The sequence below is a fragment of the Halictus rubicundus genome, chromosome 11 (genome assembly GCF_050948215.1).
Source record: "Halictus rubicundus isolate RS-2024b chromosome 11, iyHalRubi1_principal, whole genome shotgun sequence".
Taxonomy (NCBI): domain Eukaryota; kingdom Metazoa; phylum Arthropoda; class Insecta; order Hymenoptera; family Halictidae; genus Halictus; species Halictus rubicundus.
In genome coordinates this window covers 5,555,674-5,577,599 of record NC_135159.1, presented here as the reverse complement: position 1 = coordinate 5,577,599, position 21,926 = coordinate 5,555,674, and the positions used below count along the sequence as shown (strand labels likewise).

At 40.5% G+C, this 21,926-nt stretch overlaps 1 protein-coding gene and 1 long non-coding RNA gene across 12 annotated transcripts in view; both read right to left on the bottom strand.

Moving 5' to 3' along the window:
* LOC143358660 (dystrophin, isoforms A/C/F/G/H) overlaps positions 1-21,926 on the bottom strand; it is a 930,016-nt gene that overhangs the window by 18,711 nt on the left and 889,379 nt on the right. The gene's annotated exons all lie outside the window — the stretch shown is intronic.
* Positions 14,289-21,926, bottom strand: part of LOC143358668 (uncharacterized) — a 51,574-nt gene continuing 43,936 nt past the window's right edge. Inside the window, exon 3 of the long non-coding RNA XR_013082985.1 lies at positions 14,289-14,340. This is a non-coding gene — a long non-coding RNA (uncharacterized LOC143358668). The remainder of the gene's footprint in view (positions 14,341-21,926) is intronic.

Genomic DNA, 21,926 nt, shown 5'->3' with positions numbered 1-21,926 from the left:
GGCGCGCGCGCGCGAGCGTTCTTAAAGCGGAAAACGAAGAAAAAGACGGCGAGAAAAGTCGATGCCGGAAGTTGGTACGAGTTGTCACCGACACGAACATTGCCCCGGGGTGCGTCGATAAAGGATTCAAGGAACGAAACAATTATAGACTTCCCAGTGATTTCTTCACGCTCGGAATATTAGGGGACGAAGGAACGAGACGGAACCATTAAGCTGCGCTTTGAATGGAAATGATTTAGGAGCAACGGTTTCAGCGGAAAAAATATGGTGGATCGATTAACACTAAACCTACCACCGTCCAAGTGACCGGTTTTCTATTCCACAATCATTGAAATTATAAAAACGTTTTAGGCGAAAATTACTGAATTGAATTCTTTATTTCAGCACACGTTATAATGAAAATCGTACAAATTCTAAGAAAAATTCAATCTCCCTTCTATAAGACGTTTCACTATTATATGTGCTTGGTACTTCGATTCCTCTTGTCAATTGTAATTATATTCGCTGCAACTTGGGAATAATATGAAGTATGAAGCTTTTTTAGGTAAACTTGGATTAAATCCATTTTTGATGTATAATGGCTACAGAGATATGTTTACAAAATAAAAATTTTCTACCCGAATTGCAAAAAACTGGAGTAAAATGGAAGTTTATTTTCTGTCTGAATATGTGTAACAAATTGCAAATAATATAACAGTATTTTTAAGTTCTTCCAATGTTTTTACTATATTTCAATTCCAATACAAATTTTTGGCCACTTATTTAATTATTAACAATTGCATTGCGTAAGAACGTTGACTATTGCATATTTTCATTTATATTTTGTTCGTTTTCCTAGAATTTTTTTTTCTTGCACTGCTTCGATGACTTTGCATCATGTGCAAATACAACTTCTGTAAAAATGTTTATTTTCGCATAAACAGTGCATGTAGCAGGTAGTAAAAATATATGTTCTTACCGGCAGCTAAACAATAAATTCTGTTCATGTGGTAAAAAATATAGATGCTGTCATTGTGAATTAAAGGTGAAAGACAGAATTATATTTTATAATGTAAAATGTGCATTTATATGTATAATAAAGATATATTATAAAGTCTTTAACGATGCGAAACTGTTCTAGAAATAAATTTTATATCTCGTCCGAGCCGTAAAGTGTGGTGTCGAGTCAGCATGGTTGGAGAAGCAGTGAAACAGAATTTCGCATTCTTATCTATAAAAGAAAATCGCTTAGGAAAGCATGCCCGCCATAACAGGTTAATGGATCGTGACGGACTTCTGTTTTACAGCGGTATAAAGTAATATTTCAGAATTAATAAAGAATGAATATTTTGTCGAAGTTGTTTACTGATCAAAATATCTGATACCTTGCACGTTATGTTAGTCGTATTCGCGTGACACGATTCTTTGTTATGACTATTTTATCAATCGCAGAGACAATATATAAAAAATTCTGACAAGTTAGAAATGAAATGAAAATATTATAAAGCTTTCTTGAACTGTTCAACATACTAAGCTAAAAAATTATATTTACTACAAATAGGAGTATATAAAATCTATACTGTGATTTCTCTATATAGGTCGCCAAGGCCTGGATGATAAACGTCGCAGAATTATCCCCACTACCGCGCGGCCATGAAGCACGGAAGGCCTGAGACCATGAGGAGTGCAAACATAACATGGCTCGAGTATGTCTCCTGCACGATACACGACGCTGGCAAGACCCGTGTTGTTGACACATATCGAAATTGCACTGTAGCAATTATTATGGTCAATTTTAACTTATCCATTTTTATTTTATTAAAGTGACACTTTTGAGGGTGTTAGTTCGACAGTGAACACGTTGAAATAAGAATTACGATACTCGTGCTATTAATTTGTAATTGATTGCCAGAACCGAAGAGAATTCGTTAATAACCCGTCGTAAATCGTTGATTCTATGATACCTGTTAAATAACCGACGCGACGGTAAGTGAAATGTTAATTAAATCGGCGCACAAGGTAAATTCGCTGGAGAATCCTCGAGCCAGCCGGTATACATTGTAATAGTTCACTCCCATTCGCGAATCCCGTTACAACAGTCTCCGTACTGTACTTCCCTGACACCGTTCCAACCGCAGGTGTCAATAAACCTAATTAGCCGCGCGCAGTTAGCGACGTCGTAATTGCAACCCCTGGCCACGGTTCTGCGCGGAGGCGGGAGTACGTACGCGTTCCGTTGCGGCCCGTTGATTTTCTTTTTCTCCCGAGTCTCGTGCGAAAAACTCATCGCGACGATATCTCGTTACAGGTTACAGCATACAGCATACAGGTATTCAGCATACACGAGCACGCATCACCCCATCGTAGAATAAACAACAGGTGGAGTGAATTTGATTATAGCAGTGGCTAAAGAAGCAAGCTATGTGAAAGTTCAAGAGAAAGAATTCCTCTTTGACAGTTCAATAGCCCTCGGTGACTACTCTAAAAAATCGGAGGTTAATTGGAGGTCATTGGATATAATAAAGGAGGTCAATAGAGATTAGATACAATATTCAAGTACGTTTAACAAAATTGATGAGTAACTTCAAAACCGCCTTTCAATTGTTATAAACAACCTTTTTAGCGAGCATAAAATGAGTTTCGATACAGAAAAGTTTATTTTAAAAATTGAATCCCAATGAGCGATTTTTTATTTATCCGATAATAATTACACAAGTTGGGACATTTAAAAAAGCAGAATGGGCGGGAATTATTAATAAGTGTTTACTGTATGTATGTCCCAAATGCCTAGTCCATAAAAGTCCGAGAACTATCCCCACTGCGGCGGGGTATCGAGATACGTGGGTCAAAGAATAGTATCTCCTGGCCGATATAAGTCTCTGACTAGACCCGTGTTTTGGACACATATCGAGTAAACACTGTATATTTATTTGCACCTGAAGCAAATACCTCAATCTAATCGTATTTGGAGAGGGAGAAGTTAGTGTGGACGAAGGTCATTTCAAGGTCATATTTTCTGAGATATTTGTGGATTTACATGAAGTTTTACTATCTCACTACATTTCCATTTATCATTTCGACTCGATCAATATTAAATACAAATGTAATATTAAATACAATTTGATTATTGCACTTTTAAAGTACATTTTAAAGGTCCACTCGAGGGCTAATAAAAAAGAAGGAATATTAATGAACTTACCATTTGCGAGCGTGCAAGATCTAAAAAGCTGAAGAACTTTTCAATAGAATACGGTTCACGGTGATCACGCAGTGCCCCTGAATATATTTTTGTTCCCCTGTCATTTATCGATCAACCCTCAAACCACCTCCATCCCTCCGCCAAGCTTCCATTATACGTTAATTAAATTCCTATCGAATTTTTCCCGGTGCAAGGCGCCCTGCGCGAGCTTCACCCAAACGAAACATATTGCGCAAAAAGGGTACAAAAGCCGGCACACGGCGGACCAATTGGAAGTCGATCTTATTTACGACAGACACGGAGAGGAAGATTTAATTCCGGGAATAAATTCCCGATGCGAAGAACGTTTCGGCCGTCGAAAGTGACGCGGGCCAAGATGAATGTATACCCGAAAATAAGATTACAGCGGCATCGATAACTTCAGCCCCAGCGTTAGCTGTCCGACGCAGTGTCGCCAGATGAGGGGAGGGAGCACGACACGAGGGGAAGAAAGTTACCCTCTCTCTGCCAGTACCGGAGTATGCACGACAGAGATGGAAAGCGTCACGTGACCGGGCCGCGGCGGAAGCGTGGGGGAATAGCGCGGTGGAAGGGGAAGTTAGAGTGGGGGAACAAGTCTTGATCTGGCGATTTGTCCTTTCTTTATTTGTACACCTGTGCGTGAAAATACTTGATCGAAAAAATGGCCGAATAAATTTCGGATTTATCTGGACGGCCCTGTATATACGGCAGAAAGTGCGGTGTCTGCCAGAAAGGGGCTGAAGGAGGCGGAGGACGAAACAATTTTTCCTCCGCTCGACCGTCTGCAATGTCATTTATTATGTAGCCAACCGGGCAATTAAAGTTAACTCGGCCGTGCTTTCGCTCCTCTTCCTTTCTCTCTTTCGTCTTGCTTCTCTCGCCCGCTCCCCACCCTCTTCGCTCTGTCGCGTCCTGGCGAACTTCTTCGCGGAATTTACTAAGCTAATTGTCTGGCGCCGTCCGATACTCCATTTGGTGCTGCATGCTCCATTCGGTAATTAGCGAAGCGTCGCGCAATTTTCTTCGGGAGGATTCCGAAGGAAAAATCGCCGTCGTCTCGGGAAAAGTTTTAGGCACAATGAGCGATGGCGAGATTTTTTAGAGAACATTGGAGTACGTAAGAAGGTTAGCAGATGCATACTAGGGTTCCTGAACCATCATTTGTACCATTCTTATATCTATTTCTGTCTGCGAAACCTGTTTGACGGTAAAAGTAATTTTGTGGGACTAGGAATACAGTTTTCTTTCGATATAAGACATAGATTGATAAGCTATAAATGTCCCAAATATCTAGCCTACAATTATCCCAGAACTATCCCTAGTACGGATCGGGTATATCGGTGTGAGACCACTACTAATCCAATAACAAAACTTCTTTAGTTTTCATTATTTTTTTATGGCACTTTTACTAACATAATCGTATTTTTTTTATACTCCTCGACGACCGAGGCCTCTCGATCAAAGAATAGTATCTTCTAGCTGATAATTGTTTCCGACCAAACCCGCGTTTTGGACAATTATCGAGTAGACATTGTATTGAGGATGAGATGTCCGATGAAGATGTCCGATAGATAAACAGAATTTTAGACAAAATAAAATTTGTATACATTAATTGCAAGCTACAGGAGCTAAGTTAAATATTTACTTTCCTTAATAATAATTTCAACATTGTTAAAAATATCGACATTCTTGAATTCTCGGAATCTTTTCACTATTTTATTTTATTTATTTGCATCTATTAATTTTTGTTATAAACGCATAAAATCCGCATCCTATTTATTACGCAGTAGAAAATAATTTTAAGTTTGATACTCTCGAGTCTAAGCACAGTCGGATCGATGAATAGCAGAAGCGGATGCAATTTATTATGCTTCTCGTGTCCGAGCAGAATCATTGTTCCTGGCATACGCCCCAACGGGGAAAGTTCTTTGATTATTTAAAGTAGTAATGATTCCAGTACCTCGAACCGGCTGCGAGAGCTATTCTCAGAATCGTTACGATCGCAACGCTTTTCGCAACAGTTGAGCGCGTTGTTGTAAAAGTCTGATCTGTTTCGTTTGGTGATATGTTAACGAACGGAAAAGAACGTTTCGAAAGAGGCGTTTACATCTATTATGGTGTTACATGCCTTTGGCGAAAAATACTATATTCTGTTAGTACAATCCTTCTGGAATACTCTCGCAAAGTTTTATTTGGAAATTCGTAAAACTGCTCAATTCATGTGGCTCCGAAAGTGCAGTGGTATATGTAGCATAGTAACGGATAATTGAAATTTTGAGTGCGTTTTTCTCAGAATGAACGTTTCAAGATTGGTCCCGGAAATATCTGCTATCTTAGATAGCGTTTTTACAGTTACGGTAGAGATCTTTTCGACAGTTACGGTAGAGATCTTTTCGACAGTTACGGTAGAGATCTTTTCGACAGTTACGGTAGAGATCTTTTCGACAGTTACGGTAGAGATATTTTCGACAGTTACGGTAGAGATCTTTTCGACAGTTACGGTAGAGATCTTTTCGACAGTTACGGTAGAGATCTTGTCGACAGTTACGGGGAGAACACCGTACTACAGTGAATTCTCGATATATATCAACAGTACCGTGATAGTGGGGATAGTCCCGCGACGTTTATCATCCAGGCCTTGGCGACATATACAGAGAAATCACCGTAGTGCAAAACAGTCTTTAGCGAATATCTCGAAAACAGAGGCGGTTACACGTATAGGAAAAAGTCGTTGAAAATCATAGATGGCGGAAAATTTCTGTGCAATTACCGTCCCACGAATCTGCAGAGGAACGCAGAAATGGAGAACAGTTTCTGTACGGTTTTACGATTGAGGAACGACTCGTAATTCGGTACTGGATTTTATCGTTCGAAAATTGCGGTCCGCGGCGAATCCTTTCGCTTTCAATCGGAAAGCTCGAGCGTAGCGATAAAAACAGCTATGAAACCTTCGTCGTGCTGGCTAATACCTGTGTCACGATGCTTCAACATGGCAAATATACCTATCACAGTGACAGGATGGCAGAAGTGGCAGAACGTCCCTGGTAAACTGAAAGAGGATCAAAGCGAACATCGGGACGAGAAGCGTGCAGGGACATGGCGGACCACCGAATTCTCTCATAAATATTCAGTTTTCCCGCGATCGTTTCTGTTATTTATTACGTCGCCGAGCCAGAGGACAAAGAGGAAGGCCCGGAGGTGACTAAGCGGCAATATTGTGGCGCCTGGCTGTTGGCAGTACGCCACGTGCATCTATTATAAATCCGGCCTCGTAGCCGCGCCGAAGTATACCCTAGACCTTCACCTTAGGCGTTTTCGCTGGGATTCTGTACCCGCGTTCCATCGATTTCTCGATCGCCTCTTTGATCTGACCAACGCGGCTGTTATCGATAAATATGTGATACGTACCTTTGTACATTTAGGGCAAAGTGTGTAGCGTGGGAGTACCGCACCGAATGTATTAACTTTGATATAATAAACTCATGATCCAGTTCTTCAAAGTAAAATATTTTCCATCGCAGTTGATCTTCAACGAACTCGAATGACCTTGAGTCGTAGGTCACTGTACGCGTCTTAAAACGCCCTATTAGATAGTACATAGAATAGTCATCCTCATTTAAAAACTCAGGTGACCTTCATATGTCCTCTACGCGTCCACCTATCAAGAAACTATTAACATGGAATTATTAACCCATTTATTTCTATCACCAACTGGTGCCCCACCCTGTATAAGCAGGTTTTACGAAAAGAATGAAGAGAAGTAGTATACAATATTTTCCGAGTGTATGGTTCACTATATTCGATTAATAACGTTTTAAAATATTTTATATATTGAGGTGTAGCGGGCGGCCCTGTTAAAAATTGCAAAAATATCAATTTCCTTTTTATCTGCTAGATACGCGAGTTCCATAATCCATCCTAGATTATAATCTCCATAATCCCCCATTCCCCTCATTGGCACTTCGGTTCGAAAATTCGAACCAGTCTTTCATCATCAATGCTTTCTCTTTTTTATAGATTGATTAACTAAGGGCTTCGTCGCAAGAGAGCTTGGCCCAAACATTATCTCGGATCTGAGCTCTCCCATTTGCTCGCCGGGAACCTGAATCTCATTTTGGGCCTTCCTCTGCCCACCAGCATTCTCTTCTGCTCGTTGACTGGCCAACTGGAGCCTTTGTGCAGAAGAGACCTTGACTCAAGGACGTTCTCAGTTCTAGGTTACTCGGACCGTAATTATCAGGCTGCGGAGCTTCATGCAAAATAAAAATTGTCTCCATTGATTGCAAGAAATAGAAACCAAATAGAATATCATTTCTTCCGTTAATAATTTTAATAGATGAAAAATCATACGGTGAGATATTCCAATTTTCCTGCAATTTCAAATTTCGTCTACTCAATTTTACCCTAATGAAAAAACCGCAGTCATATACAGAATAAACCCAAGTATCGCCATCTTGATTTTGGACTCTTCGTTTAAAACTAAAATAATTGTTGGAATTTTAAAAAATTGAAAAATTATTTTCTCGACATCTTTAGAAGAAAATGCAGAAAACTGAAAAAATAAAAACTTAACGTGTCCTTTACGGGAATAGTATTGAACCCATCGTTTCCTGCACTTTTTTGAACCGATAAATGAACGTTTGCACGGCAAATGTTATTCGGTCGTTGCAAAAGAACGATCGCAGAGAATCGCGGGCAATATTACGTAACGAAAATGTCGCGGACCGAGGATAAATTCGTTATACGAGTTCACGTAGACAAATTCGGTATAATTAGTTCGGCGTAGCGTGCAGAACTCGGACAAACGATTTATCCGGCGGAATAATTGTCCAACGATTTATCGGGATTATTTGCATAGATTATGACGGGGCCAATGCATTCTGTAAAGCGAATCGATTGGACCGTTGACGAGGACCATTCGTCACTTTTATGGTTATTAAATACATACATCAAAGTCCGAAACGGTTCGCGGAAGTTCAGCGAACGAAGAGTCCGAGGCTGAACGACGATCGTTCGACACGCGTGCAAAGAATCCCGAGATCCTCAAGGAGAGTTAGAGTGTGTCTTCGCAGAAGAAAGTCTTCGCTGTTCGTGAAAACGGCGAAGCGGTAAAAATAACTCGAGACGCGAAAGTATTCCGATACTTCCACGAGAATTTAAATCCCGCGATGATGGTCGCAGAGGTCACGGCGATCCGACTATACAGCGTGTCCCATAAATATTGTATTTCCTTGAAAGGGCCGATTCCTGACGCAATTTCAAGTAACTTTTTTCTTTGCGAAAATGTTCTCCGAGAATTTGTTGAAGAGTTATTAGCGAAAAACACAGACCAATCAGAGCGCGGATACATTAGGCGGATTCTGACCCAGCCAATCCCAACGCCACGCTCAGCGAGAGCTGTCACCGAACCGGGATCCCGCTGCTATAGCCGCGCTCTGATTGGTCCGTGTTTTTCGTTAATAACTCCTTAGTAAAGCCGCGGAGAACATTTTTGCAAAGGAAAAAGTTAGTTCAAATGAGCTCAGGAATTGTCTCCTTCGAGGAAGAACATTTTTGGGACACCCTATATAGCGGCTCGCATTAGTTCCCTTCGACTGAAACGGTTTATAGATCTATCAAAATATATTTCTCTTGTACGGAGTAAGCGAGAATCGAGGTTGTTGATTTCCTAAAATTTTCTTTGCAACACCAATTTTTTTTTTCATCTGTATATATTGTAGACTTTTTAACACTTCGGTGTGTCAATTGTGTGAAATTTTATATCTACTGAACTCTCCGAATTTTCTTACGAGTACACTGAAAAATTCATATTTTCATTAATAATTTTCTACTAATGATTTTTTACTATTGATAATTTTGGTAAATCGAAAGTATCGTTAAATTCGTGTAATTCCTTTACAATAAAAAAATGTATTTTATATTCGATTCCTGTGTCTCTTGCAATCGATGCACAATTCATTTTGCATAAAGAACCGGAGTCTAAGAGTTAGACTGCGGATTTTATGCATTTATGACAAGAATGAGTAGTTGCAATTCGAAACAGTGAAGAGATTAAAACTATTTCAGAATATTAATACGTTGGTGTCAGCTTGTCAACATTATTAAAAGAAGAACGAAATTTTTTCTTGGCCCCTGTTACTTGTAAATAGTGCAAACAATTTTCGTTTTACATAAAGATCCGCAGTCCACTAATAATGTGAAAAATTCGAGGTCTTTCTACAAAGAATGTCATCGAATATTTGATTCAAGCCTACGATGAAACATCAAACCCGTGTTTAATAAAACATATTCCATATTATCCGCGAAGCAATGTCGCGAAACATGTTTTTAAACGACGAGAAACTAAAAAAAAAAAAAAATTCATATTTCCGTTAGAAAAGTAAAAGGAAAAATGTGGCATCACGAGATGCATAGGAGCTTATTGCAAAAATGGTGGATAGCCGGGCGTGGAAGTCTGCCATCGGAAAAAGATATTCATTAGGCTCATTTGCCCGGAGATCATTAAAGCGGCTCGCGACGCGTGTTTTATGTCATACCCAACGGTGAAATATTCCGGTGGCACCGCGGGCAGAGATACGCTCGGGATTGATAAAAATATTTCGTGGCTCGCGAGTGCGTGCATCTACCGGATACGATGGAATGCTTTTTACCTCGGGGGAAGGGGTGGCAGACGAAGTGTATTCCTGTCCGTTCTCACATGAAATTCCATTGTACCGACAGATGCTCTTAAAAACGAGGATCCGTTTAGAATATGTTTCCGTGAATGGGACCCGATCCGATCGAGCCATCGATATCCTCAACCTTCTCGATATTCCCCGCAAATATTTATCATCGAGATGTGCACTTTGTCGCACGAAAAATTCGTCTGAAAACTTCGCGAATAGAAGCACGCGCATTAAGGGTACACCGCAACCAGTTCTTTTTTTAGAGTCGAACAATGCTTCCTTTGTCTTTACGGATCGTGGCTGTATTTATTACTTTGCGAACAATATCGTTCATGCATTCGTACATTCAGGATATTGACACCTTATGTATAAATGGAATCCGAAATAGTAATTGATTCCAAATGGAATCGAGTGTCAACAAAAATTTTATTACCACAATTATTATATCATTTATTTCAGCGTAATAAACCATATTAAATATCTTAACAATTTTGTTTGAAAACTAATTGCTAGCCTATTGTTAGGTGATATAACACTCGTTAATAACAATGCAATATTTTCATTGATGATGATCCAGCGCTGTATTGAACAATAATTTCTATTCTATCTGATCCTTTCATTATTTTTAATTTACGTTGAAATTCTACAGGATGTCCCAAAAATCTGTCTCCTTGAAAGGGGTGATTCCCGAGGTGATTTGAAAAAACTTTTTCCTTTGCGAAAATATTCTCTGCGGTTTTATTAAAGAGTTATTAACGAAAAACACTGACCAATCAGGGCGCAGCTACAGCGGACGGATCTCAGCTCGGCCAATGCAAGCGCCCTGCTCGGTGGGACTTACCGCCGTGCCTGGGCCCGTCTGCTTTTGTCGCGCCCTGATTGGTCCGTGTTTTTCGTCAATAACTCCTTAACGAAGCCTCGGAGAATATTTTCGCAAAGGAAAAAGTTTCTTCAAATCACCTCAGGAATCACATATTTCAAGAGAGTGCAACATTTTTGTGACACTCTGTATTTTACTCAAATATTACAGTCGTAGAATTTGTTCCATCGAATATATTATTCTTTTAATTTCCACGGGATCCTTTAATTTGTATTTATCGTTCGAAGGGTAGCCGAGGGTCCCGATATTTCGTCGTTAAAACAAAAATCCTCGGGGCCGATGGAAGCATCAGTCGACGCGTGTCTCTAATTGGATTTACTGTTTGACGCATGGTATCTGCGGGGGATAAGATTCTCCGGGGTAAAGTAAATCGATTAGCAAATACGAAATTAGTTCTGCAAACGTCGAAGTTACGGACCGTCGAATTTCAGCTCCATATTCAACCACCGAACTGGAAACTAGAAATGCACAATTACGGACTTCGAAAAGAGATTATCGATCTCGTATCTACGAATTTATGAACCAAAATTATCTCGATATGCATTCGGGCACAAAAGTCAAAGAGACTCGATAGATCGTTTCGTGCAGCAACTCTTCTTGGTACAGATTTTTATATTCGCAGAAACCATCACGGACTTTCGCCCTTTGACTGTAACAGGATAAATAAATAAATCGTGGACGTTTCTTTGAATTAAAGAGCCAATGTGCTTTCCCCGTTATAGATTCTATTTGCTTCGAAGTAAAGTAAAAGCTTCGGAGAGCGTTAATTAATTTATTTTTTACCCTATTCCGCTTTGAACATTGCCGCGCACGAATATTACGTATCCTTGGACTGTGATTCATATTTGCTGAAACTATGTAAATATGTATGGCCAGCAGTCTGCCGGTGAAAACTGTTTCGAACGAGTTCACGAGAGCGAATCGACAATGAATTTTTGGAAAAAACGGAACAGTACCAAATATCGTAATTTATAGACCCTAGCAAAGTATGTTATATCGCGTTATACTGAAGATCTTTATTTAATTACGGTTCGTAAAAAAAGGAATATTTTTCGTTGAAAAACAGAATAGCTCAATAGAATTTGATAGAAAATTTTATCTAGAAAAACGAGAACTTGCATACAAAAATTGTAAATCTAGATTCTACAGGGTGGACCAATGAATTTGATCACCTTCGATATTATTTCTAATGAAAAATTGGTATGCAAAACTTGCATGATACAGAGGAAGAAATTTTGTGAGTTTTGATATGGGTGAAGGCGTTTCGGAGGTTCCAAGGTCACCTTGACTTCTGTAGACGGAATGACCTACTTCGTGTGACGTAAATTGATAGAGCACCAAATGGTATTGACCTTGATATGTCCTAAATCTAATAGTTAACGAGATATCGAAATAATTTTTTAGGCGTCCTTACCATATTCAAGTTGAGAGACGAGTATTAGTGTTGAGGTATGTATTGAAAATTGTTTCGATAGTATCTCGTTAACTATTATTAGGTCTGGAACATATGGAGGTCAGTACATTTTTACGTAGGATTCGATACTCTATCGATTCACGATGTGAAATGCAGGTGATTCGATTTAAAGAAACCAAGGTGACCTTGAAATAACCGAAACGCCTACACACATATAAAAAATGTTTGCATCGCAACATGTCTCCTTCTATACCAAGCAAATTTTCTTTATGACATTTATTACAAATAACGGAAATATTCAAGGTGATCAATTTATCAGTCCATCCTGTGTATAAACATTACAAGATCCACTTAGACCAATATGGAGTCCAATATGCATTTATCGTTATACGTCTCGTGCAGATTTTTCACAAAATAATTTAAAGCGCAACGTTTTCGATGTCTGACAAAATTTGAGAAAATGGGGAGAGAACCTTTACTGAGAATAACATGTAATTAAAAAATAATTGAATGACGGGCATGATCGAATAGAAGGCCAGACGGGAGACAGCCGAAAGCGCAGTACCGCGGTGATAAACACGATCTCTTGCTATAATCTAAGATGCCTGTCGCAATATTAGCGTTACCGGGGGATCGTTTTCTCGTTCAACATTCAACGCCTGCGCGACGCCAAACCCGACGCGATCTTAATAGCATCCTGGGATGCAATAAATGCGTGTTAACATTTATTACACCCCGCCGATATATTCTTGAGGCGCAAATTGTCTGCGTCCCTATATTTTCCACATAACAGACACGCGTTATGTTCCACTAAATCAAGCAAATAATGTCATCGGATATGTCATTGTCGCGATTAGGACGTCGTTAAACCAATTATATAAAACGTGTTAATCAGCGTTTCGCAGCTACGTTTAATTAATAGAAAATTTTCACGAATCTGGGTCGTGGTCTGATAATGAAATCATTGTTCCAATTGTGAAATACATGTTTGTAATACAAACACGCGTACGTCCAGCGTTCCAAATTCACGTTGTCCCTCATCTTGAAATATTCTTGCGAAAGCAAATCAATTTTCGCACAACCAAGCGAGAATGCGGTGATCAATGACGCAAACCGAAAAGAAAAACACGGCTCTGTGAAAACATCCACGTTCGATTATTCCCCCCTCCCCTCCATCCCGGTCATCGTAACAATCTGCATTCGCGTCAGCAGGCAACGTATTGCAGGAAAAAAAAATCGTGTCTGTTCAGCAGACTTTTACTCGACAACATTTGAAAGCCTGCGTAACCCGGCATTCCGGATTTCAGCACGCGAGCATGCGTTTCGGCGTGGCCGCGTTTCGACGTCCGGTGCACGACGAAAGCAAAAATGGACTTTCCACGGTCACGGAACGCGTTTCCTGAAAGGTGGCCTCGCTCGCGGGTAAACACTCCCCTCTCCTCTCCTCTCCTTCTCTCCCCTCCGCCGCTCCTTCTGCTGTTGGTAGCAACGCTGTATCATGTTCCCCTATCTCGATCCGGTCATCTATTCCTTATCTCGAATCAGTCATCTGGAGTTAGTCGCCGGAGCCAGGAGTGGAAACGCTACACGAGAATCGGATTAACAGTCGGCGAGACGGTAAGAGCAATTTCCGTGATTGTATCTGTGACACGAGGGAGGGAAAGCCGAGGGAGAGAGAGAGGGAGAGATAGAGAGGGGGGGAGAGAGATACTGATACGACTCGCAGCGGGTTGTTTCCCAACGACGCTGTGGCACGGTGTTAATTACGCCCGATTGTCTGTTAAACTGACTAGTCCGCGTCCGATTAGGCGCTCCGAACTTAAACGTTCCGCGGCTTTCGGCTAATTAATTTATCACTCCCTCGTCGACTTTCTTCGGACCACGTGACACCTTCTCAACCGTTTCGCTGTCGTACGACTGGTCAGAAAGGGTTGCATACTTCGCTATCGTGAAATCTCCCCTACGTTTGAGGGCAGCTTCTCGCGAACAAGTGATTTGTCAACAATTTTTTTCAGAATGACTGTTGGACATATGGGAGTAAAACTTTTGGGGATATGAACAGATAGTCTTGTAGTACGAGAGGCTTTTTTTTGGTTCAATTCTTCTTATTATTTATTGTATAATACGCACGTTTCTTGAAACTTTGTTTTCCGTAAACTGGTCTGCAGGGTAACTGAAAGAGCTAGTAAAGAAATCAACTTCGGACGAAGCTCATTCGTTTCTTTACAGATTTCTATAAAAATTGGACCTAAAATATATTTTTTGTAACAATATAGATTTAACACGTTAAGTGTCACACATCAACCCCTTCTTACAAAATCAGAGTAACTTAATTAATGAAACCGAAACTAGAAATTTAAAATGTATTACAGGGGACGTTGTCTTAACCCTTTTGAATTCGAAAGATACCAATAAAATTCGGTTTATCTGGATATGACATAATAAAAATGAATTTCTAAACCCAGTCAAAAATCACTGTCAGTCATACTGACGTGGCAGTTAACGTGTTAACGAACAAATGCGAATTTATAAAAAATAAAGAGAAACAGGTCGCAAAATGTTGACAAAATCTTGTTTAAATAAGTAAAGCTATGTAAACATGTATTGACTCGAACAATTTCGACTTTAACATTTCTCATAAATATTCTTCATAAATACATACTTTTATTCTCTAACTCAGAGCTGCCCAATACACATGCCTATTAGCGGGCAAGGGCGCCCGCCGATGCCCGTGGGCACCAGTGTCACCAGAAGAGGGGAGGGAGCACGAATCTAGGGGAAAAAAATTACCCCCTCTCTGTCAGCTCTGCGGTTGTGTCAAGCAAATGGATAAACAGTTTCAAAAGAATCAAAAGATTTTGTTAAGCGATGTTACTAGCAGATTATGAACTATCGGATGTCCCTAACGAATATTCAGCATTTGTCCCCTCGGCACTCTGAAAGGGGAAGGGACATTATGAATCAAACCAACAATGTCTACTGGTACAATTCCTCGCATGACAGATTCCCCTCCGCAAACCTATGTTGTCAAGCTCTGCCGCGCTCTGCGGAAAGGTATCGTGTTTTGAATGTGGATTCGGTGATAGGTAGCACAATACCTGCCACTCGCATAAACTCACAACGCTTACAAAGGTATAAGAAATGGCAACGTACCTACATATATTATTTTGTATTGCAATAGAGAAATCATGATTTTTCTTCTTAAAATTTGCTTTTGCGGACAATTAACTGTGACAATCTTTATATATTAATGTACAGGGTGAGCCACCTAACTTGACCACCTCGAAACAGTTCTAAATTATGCGTTGTACAAAAAAATTATTTGTACGGATGTTACATGGTATGAGGGGGGAGATGATATGGTGTACATGACATATTTTTAAGTGGAGGCGTTTAGGAGGTTCAAAGGTCAACTTAGATCAGTTTATTGTTTTTGGTTAGTTTTATCGATTGGTTTAGCAGACACTTTAATTTAAATATTGCTGAGGAAGCCTAACACTCTTACTGATGATAACTTTGTGTATCAGTATAACCGCAACAAAAGTATTTTCTTAGCAATATTTACGAGAGTCTCAGCAAATATTAACCCTTTGCACTCGGCGCTGTATTCAATCTAAAACTAAATTTTTCTTCCGTCTTACAATATTTTCATTTTATTCATACGAAACTTATCCGATTTCTACATATAATATTGAAATGTTTAGCAATCTATTGAATACAAATTTTGTAATGTAACAAATATTTTGTAATATTTTTTGTAATTTCTTTGAAATAACGCCACAACAATTTCTAGTGGTGCTCCAGAGTCACCACTCGAGTGCAAAGGGTTAAAAGAGACATCATATAGAGCATAGAGTGACTCGATGTTTTCAATTAACAATTTAACGCACAAATCCTGTCCATCAAATATTTTCGCGTACAGAACTCGCACATGTCACGAGACCCTCTCCGAAACCACTATAAAGACCGGCCGAAAAGAAGCTAGAGTTGAACACCCCAAACAGAATCACACCTCGGAATCCAATATGAATCCATTGTACTCTACCTAAGAATCCGAACCTTTGTGATCGAATATGAATGCATAGCTTGCATCAGGTTTCCCCAGTCAACCGTCTCCGTTTCTTCGGTGGCAAACATCCGAGGCTCGCAAAATGACTATCGTTCAGAGTCTCCTGTCCCATCGCTGATCCAAGAGACACCCCTATTTCCTCGAGTTCCGTGCCCCTAAACCATGGTGCATCGGTCCGTTCAACTGGATCGCTTCACCCCTCAAATCGGAATACACTATACTATTCCCAAGCGATCCCTCGGGCGGGATAGCATTGAATCCGCGACCTGGCAACAGGACGAGGAAAACGGGAACCGATTCCGGCCTCGTATCTCCGTTCTTTCGCGCTGCCGCCGCCACAAATCCGAGCTAGCATGCACGCGCATCCTCGGCGCGAGGGGGGGGGGGGAGGAGGAGGAGAAGTGCAATCGGATGTTGAGGTGCCGGGTAGCATTTCACCGAAATTGCCTCGCCATGCTCCCTGTTCCTCCGTCATAATACTCGGGGGTAACGGGTTCCGATCTTAGCTGCGCCGGCGTCGCCTCTGTTTCGCGGATTCACCCTACGGGAATCGGATTAGCAGACGGAGAAACGGTAAGTGCAATTTCCGCGATACTATCTGCGGCCGCAGGAGGGAAGAGGGATGGAGGGAACACAGACAGACGCAGGGCAACAGCCACCGACGATACGCAACACGGTCTGTCCCGGGGAACGAGACGCGGCTGCCGGCCCTAGTGTTAATTACGCGCAATTGTCTCTCTTCACCCTCCTTTCGTACCCCGGTGCTCCACCACTTGGCGAGGCCTGGCAACAAGCCTGCCGAGGGTACACGGTGGCAATAATTATCGTGCTCGCGTTAACGCAACGCTGTGATTACGGGGACAAGCCGGATCCGTTCCTGCTAACCCTTTGAGCCGTCCCGCGAAAGTGATAACTGCCATCCGAGCGATACTCGCGCGTGTCGCTGGCGAGGTATAGCGTTGCACCTCTTCCAGACCGGAGCTGCCTCTTCAGGGAGGAGAGTACGTATTATGACCCGGGAAATGAAAGGCGACAGCGGGAACCGTCCGCGAGCGTCGAGACGCGACGCGACGCAACTTGACCTTGGGTCCGTGTCCTTTTGGGTTAATTCGATACATTTTTCTCACGCGTGGCGCATGCTGTGACTCAGTCGGGGGATATATCCGACGGTTTTTTTCGCGCAGGCGCGTCCGAATGCAGTGACGTATCTATATTGTGGCGAATGTAGGGGGCATTATTGTTGGCGGGACATACTACGAATTTTTGGGAAGTTATTGTTAACCCTTTGCACTCGAAGCTATTTTAACTCCAAAACGAAACGTTTCTTCCGACCTAGAATATTTCCCTTCTATATATTGTTTTCATGTTACGAAAATGGTGCAACTTACTCGTACGATACCGAAATGTTTAGTACTTTATTGAATACAAACAAATTTAATAATGTAAAAGGTATTTTGAATAATGATACAGCAATTTTTAGTGGTGCCTTACAGTCGCCGTTCGAGTGCTAAGGGTTAATATTTGAATGACATGTTATACATTCCTTTCTGAATGATCAAATCATAACAAATTTTGCGAAATTATGCGCGGTGACCGAGGTACCTTCTTACTTGACTGATGCCAAAATCGTCCCATCACTGCTATGATTATGTGCAGCAATCTCTCAGTAATTGTCGGAAAGATCTCCATCGTAATTGTCACAGTTTGATTGTCACTACTGGGGGGATCCCCATTGGAAACGGTCAAGCGGTAAACACGCTCGATGACCGAGTCAACCAGGGGTCAAGTATCGGTGAGACTCGCGCTAATACCAACAAAGCAAAAGATTGCAACTTTTCTGATTTTTGTTTCCCTTTTTTGTGCAATTTTTACCGTTGTATTGGTCTCATCATTCGAAATAAAATAACACCAAACACGATAGGGTTACGACCAACACATACAAACAAATCGTAGTCGCGATTTTGACCGAACACTTTGTGCAAAGGGTGGTAATAGCTATCCTAACCCGATACCTATATACCTAACCCGATTTACACGGTACTTCATTTACATGATTACACGGTTTTTAAAATATGGGATTAAAAAAAACAACAAATTTCTGTAGCCATTTTTTAATTTCGTTCGCTTGGTAAGATTGGCGCTTATATTTCTAGTCATTTTTTAATTCCATTTCATTCCGAATTCCATTTATTCTGAAGCGACCGTCTTACTAACGTGTATAAAGTTAAACCCTTAATGGTCCGGAATTATTTCAAGTGTACTTCCCACCAGGTCCAAGCTATTTTTCATACCAAGAGAAACTGTGGACTCAACATTGTTATATCAAGTATAGGAAGGAAAATATTTATATTTTATTTTATATATATTTATATTTTATTCTTTTTGTGCCATGCCGCTTATATGCCAGTCGAATGGCGACTGTAAGGCGCCACTAAAAATTGCTGTATCATTATTCAAAATATGTTTGTGAAATTGCTAAACATTTCAGTATTGTACGAGTAAATTGCACCATTTTCGTGCGTATAACACGAAAAAAAAATATATAGAAGGGAAATATTCTAGGTCGGAAGAAATATTTCGTTTTGGAGTTAAAATATCTTCGAGTGCAAAGGGTTAATACGAAAGTGATAACAGTAACGAAATTTTTGGTCAAATTTTTTAATTTATATTTCTCGTTTCTCTATTTAAAATGAATTACATACATATACCTTTATATTTTTATCATTTTATGAATAGACCGTTATTTTTATGTTCTTAAGATATATTTAGTTTTATTTTACGTTGTAATAGATGACTGAATTATGCACATTTTCGTTTGTTTTCGATTTACACGGTTTTCTAAGGAACCTACCGTCAGTGTAAATCGGGGGATTACAATGCTGAGAGTTGAAATTTGCGTTTCTGTCACCTCTATGGACTTGCGAATTCCCAAGAAAATTAACCCTTTGCACTCGAGTGGTGACTCTGAAGCACCACTAGAAATTATTGTGGCATTATTTCAAAGAAATTGCAACAACTAGTACAAAATATTTGTTACATTACAAAATTTGTATTTAATAGATCACTGAACGTTGAAATATTACATGTGGAAATCGAATCAGTTTCGTATGAATAAAATGAAAATATTCCAAGACGGAAGAAAAATTGAGTTTTAGAATGAAAATAGCGCCGAGTGCAAAGGGTTAACACGCGTGTGTCCGCAAGGAGCAACAATTGCGCGCGCATTGAGCACACGCGCGAGGGAGAAAGGGAACGCGTCCAGGTTGTCGTCGGGCGCGGCTTTTCGAGAAAACGGCCCAGGAAAAAGGTCAAGACGGATGTGGAACACGTCGCGTAGACAAGAGAGGAGCGCAGACTCGACTGGAGACGTAAAGAATTCCCGCGAGCAACGTCGAAGAGCAGCGAGAGCAGCACGCGTTGTCGTCTTCCGCAGGGCGGGAGCGTGGGCGGTGCTTAATTACTTCAACGTAGCCGTCCACGGGACGGCATGATCATTACCAAACGTAATTAAAATCTCGTGTCGTCCGGCAAATTAATTTCACGGCTAACGGAACCCGACGGAACGAGCCTCGACCTCCGCTCGGCCGGAACGTTCCGCCCGTTGATCAATTAATCGTTAATTTATTTTTGCAGAATTGTGAAATAACGTGGAAAATCGGCAACGAGGCCGAGGGACAAGAAGCGTCCAGAGCTGTATTAAAACTTCCCGTCCGCTTTGTAAACCACGATTTTTAACTGAACATTGGGTGGCAAATTCTGCTCGATCGACAATTTCGATTTAGATCGGACGTTTGCAGAAGAGATCACGAATCCGCGGTGATCTGTAGCCGTCTTTCAGGGATCCAATCCGCGTTGTAGCGTTACCCGTTAAATTAATCGAATCGCGCAGTCAACGGGCTCGAGCAGACGTAAATAAATGCAAATTATTCGTCATTATGTTTAACGAAGGCTAGTTCGCGCTAAAAAAAAAAAAAAAAAGAATATATGAAACAGAAGGAGGAATAATATTACAGGGGACACAGTTGCGGGGCATAACAATCGACGGTGTTGCGTGGCGCATTTAATTGCAGACTCGACCCAAATGAGTTTCGCGCGAGCCTCGTAATTTCGCTCCGAGCCGATTATTCGATTTGCCGGATCATCGACCTGCTCTCTCTCTCTTTTTTATTACGATTAAAAAGTCAGACGGAATAAAATTGAAACGAAAATTTCAGTTTTTATCGGTGGGAACGCAGAATCATTGTCGAAAGTTCGCCAGCAGAGTAAGAAGAAGAACGAAGAAGTCTCGTGGGGGGGGGGCTCCGCAAATGGAAAATTACAATCGCAATTACGTTACTATGCGTGTAACGCACTGCTGCTCGAGACCATAAACTTTTTACCAAGCATAAACCTCGGGCAAGCTTCTCGCATTCCGTGGAACATTTTAGTTCTGCGAAATGTGTGTTTTTAACACGCGCGCGCACCGCGCCTACGGAACTTCATAAATGTCCGACTTCGGCCCGACCGCCGACAGAAAAGCGAGCGTATAACTTCAACGAAGCGTCCGCATAACTTCGGTCTCCTGCTCCGTCAACCTTGCGTCTGCGTGGATTAATATTTTCATTGACAATAATATGTTATTTCTATTGATTTTGATCGATTTTCGTTTTTGGTTGGTGGAAAGAGGATTCCGCTTAAAGTTGGAAGATTATTTTCCATGCTCGTTTTTTAAAAAATTAGTGCCAAAGAATACGACTGATACAGACGGGACATGATGTTTATGCAAATTTCTACTGCGGTAGATCATTTTCAAGAACGTCGAGTCGAGTAGAATTTATAGACTGCGGATTTTGCGTATTTATGGCAAAAATGAGCGAATGAAACGCAAACCAGCGAAAATTTTAAAGGAATTAACAATTCTTATTGAACAATTCTTTCCTGTCATGGAAAATGCTAACCAAATTTAATTCCAAAAATATTCTACTAATGTAAAAATTCTAATCGATTCTTATTTTGTATTTTATAAACATTCATTTTTTATTTTTTCGCACACTAATAAACAGAAAACTGGATGAACAGTTGCTTAGAAAATGAACTATTTAACACTAAACCTACCGAACACAATACATATAAATGTGAAACGTCTTATAGAAGGGAGAAGATCGAATTAATTTAAACTTTTTACGGAATTTCATTACAATATGTGCTTAATTAAACAAGACAATTCAGTCATTTCCTACGAAAACGTTTTTATAATTTCAATAATCTTGCAATCGATGTGGTCGCTAATGACCAAGCTGTTAATGCGACCACTTTAAAATAAACGTCTAATAAATAAATAAATTTCAATAATGGTGAAACAGAAAACCGGTCATTCTGACCGTGGTAGGTTTAGTGTTAAACAAATACGATCAAAATCAAAAAGTACATTTCACTATTTCGTTGTTTAAATTATTCTTCTAGCTGATCACCGTAATATCCGAGCAAATATTTTAGTTTAGGAATTCTGCCCACCCCTTCGACGTAGAAAATGCCCGACGAAAGAGATATTCGTGTCAAACAATGTTCTACCAAAATTGCATGAATTCGGCGGATATTTTCTTCAAAGTCCTCAATTAATTTCCAAACGATTGATCGACCAAACGATGGTATAAATCGGCGTCAGCTTCCAGCTCGAGCGCACCACGCGAGTCTTTCCAGCACCCCCTCTGTCAAACTCG